At 40.2% G+C, this 2,669-nt stretch overlaps 1 protein-coding gene across 1 annotated transcript in view; it reads left to right on the top strand.

The window, feature by feature from the left end:
• Positions 1 to 1,603: 1,603 nt before the first annotated feature.
• The window catches only part of LOC107562693 (synapse differentiation-inducing gene protein 1-like), a 25,345-nt gene continuing 24,279 nt past the window's right edge, over positions 1,604 to 2,669 (top strand). Inside the window, exon 1 of the mRNA XM_016247378.1 lies at positions 1,604 to 2,170. The gene's annotated coding sequence lies outside the window, so the exon portion shown is untranslated. The remainder of the gene's footprint in view (positions 2,171 to 2,669) is intronic.

The raw sequence follows: 2,669 nt of genomic DNA, 5'->3' as shown, positions 1-2,669 counted from the left end.
ATATATATATATATATATATATATATATATATATATATATATAAAATGAAAAATCTAATAAAAAGTGAGATTGCATCCTGAAAGAATGCGGTCATCATCAATACAATGTCAACTTAATCCAAAATGTTAATCTACATATCTAATCTATGTATAAAAATTATTCTCTATTAAAGGGGTCATATGATGTTGCTAAAAAGGACATTATTTTGTGTATTTGGTGTAATGAAATGTGTTTATGCGGTTTAAGGTTCAAAAAACACATTATTTTCCACATACTGTACATTATTGTTTCTCCTCTATGCCCCGCCTTTCTGAAATGCGTCGATTTTTACAAAGCTCAATGGTCTGAAAAGCGAGATGTGCTCTGATTGGCCAGCTATCCAGTGCGTTGTGATTGGCCGAATACCTCAAGTGTGTGACGGAAATGTTATGCCCCTACCATATTGTGATGCCTTGTCCTAGCCGGAGCCACGAGACAGCTGCACACATCTGAATATTTGGGTTGAACTGTTCTGGAACAGTGTTGTAAATACAACTTAACCACTGATTTCTAGTCATGTCCACTTTTGGAAGGCCAAACAAAGTAGTTTCGCTTTCACAACTAAACACAGCATCAAACACAACGGCCTAGAGTGAGTGGAGGCCGGTGGCCTAGAGTGAGCAGAGTCCGATTTGAGTGAGCAGCGACGGGTGGGCTTGCGGCAACCACATGTGACGACCCCGTGCTGGACTCCACTTCGTCCACGGTGAAAGCCGATCTGGCGATCCACAGCGCGAAGTTGATGTATTTCCTCAGCGACCAGCACGGATCAGCTCCAAGCATGACGAAGCGGATATCATCCTCTTTTGGAAGGCCAAATAAAGTAGTTTTGCTTTCACAACGAAACACACAGTGCCTTCACGACATGGCGGTGGCGGCAACAACAATACTACAGCGAGAATAAAAGTTATGCCTTCTTTCTTTGCGTGAACATTTGGGGCGGCGTTATGAAAATCTTCCCACATTGTGACGTAGACATGTGGGGGCGTGTTAGAACGAGCCGTTTTAGGTAGGCGTGGTTTACTCAGTCTTAACTTTTATAAAGAATATCTCTTTGGATTTGAGACTTTAGTCTTTGCAGACTAAACTTTACAGATTACTTAACTTTACAGATCTTCTTTATGCACCAAGAGCTTGTAACACTCCAAAGAGAAAGGAAAAATTGAAATCGCATCATATGACCCCTTTAAAAAAATACTTTTCATAGTCATTGTATGTTCACAGTGACGGCTCCCTTTTCATAGAATGACCCAATCATGTCCCTTCCTTCTAAAGGGTTGTCCCTAAATACAGTAGGTCCATCTACACCCCTTTTCTGTGGACCTCTAACTCATGGAACAAAACAATAAATAAATACTTTGCTATAATATTTATCATCAAAATCCTCAGCGGAGCTTCCCTCACAAGATGTGAAATCGATACGCTTTATAGCCCCAAGATCTTCCCACGCAAACCTGCCGTATTTTATATCGGCTAGAGGAGAGTCAACGGAAACACATAAACGCACACAGGACACATGGTACATATTTCGCGTCCTGTTTGGATGGACGCACAACGGAAAGTCCGTTCGCTCCGTCACTGACAGCATTTTCACCTTGTTCTCTCAGAACGAAACATACTGACTTTTATGGAACGGGTATTTACAGCTTTGCGCAGCAATAATCTGACTAAGGTGGCTTGATGAATTCATACAATAAAAGAGAAAGGTTTTTTGTGGTTTTAAAGCTTCTGACAAGAAAGTTCGCGCGGTCCTGAACAGCTCAACTGAAAGATGCGCGCGGACTCATATGAGGTGCGGTGTACAGTACGACTCTTTTAAGCTTTACCGTGTTACTGTCAGTAATTTTACTTGCTTTTCAGGTATTGCCTGTTTAGTAAAGGCGGATATCTGTTGCTCGAGAACTGCTTCAACCATAAACGTTTAGCAGGTTGCTCATTGTTTCGGCGCTCGTGTTCATCTTTAGAAATCACAGGTATTGTTGTTTACCGAGTTTACCGGCGCCTCACGGGCTTCTGCAATGCGAGACTCGGATTCAAACCGTTTGACATTTCTTTGGAAAGCCAGTCGACTGTCAAATTGTCATTGAATCAAATCGAATGAGCCGGACACCTGGATTGCTGAGTCGCAAGGTAAGACATGGACATTTCCAAATATGAGGCTGAAATTTGTCATAAATATAGGCGCTTACATTCAAACGGTCTCCTGGAATGAACAGATATTCTCAGTGTATCGTAAATACCTAGATGAATTACTGCTACGAGGAGTTATAGCCTACTGTAGCCTACAAATGTCTAAATTATAAGCAAGCCTTCGGCGAGAGTGTATTACAGTTTCAATACATTTAAAGTACATTTTAATGCTTTTTTATGCGCTTTTGAGTGAAAAGTTGTACACTGAGCAGTTGTTTACAGATACATCATACGCTTTTACTTATTTTATGTTGGCTAATTATCGTTATCGTAAACATTATTGATTTGACAAAATCTATTTATCGTTTTATGCACGATACTTCTGCCAGTTCAAGCGTACAGTTACCTACTCTGTGTAGTACAATACACTGTCCAGTACAGTTCACGAGGAACATCCAGATGTATTATGCAAACATATATATATATATATATATATATA

Source organism: Sinocyclocheilus grahami, unplaced genomic scaffold, assembly GCF_001515645.1.
Source record: "Sinocyclocheilus grahami isolate Dianchi unplaced genomic scaffold, SAMN03320097.WGS_v1.1 scaffold833.1, whole genome shotgun sequence".
Lineage (NCBI taxonomy): Eukaryota > Metazoa > Chordata > Actinopteri > Cypriniformes > Cyprinidae > Sinocyclocheilus > Sinocyclocheilus grahami.
Note: the sequence above shows the minus strand (reverse complement) of the source record. Positions and strands in the feature narration are given on the sequence as shown.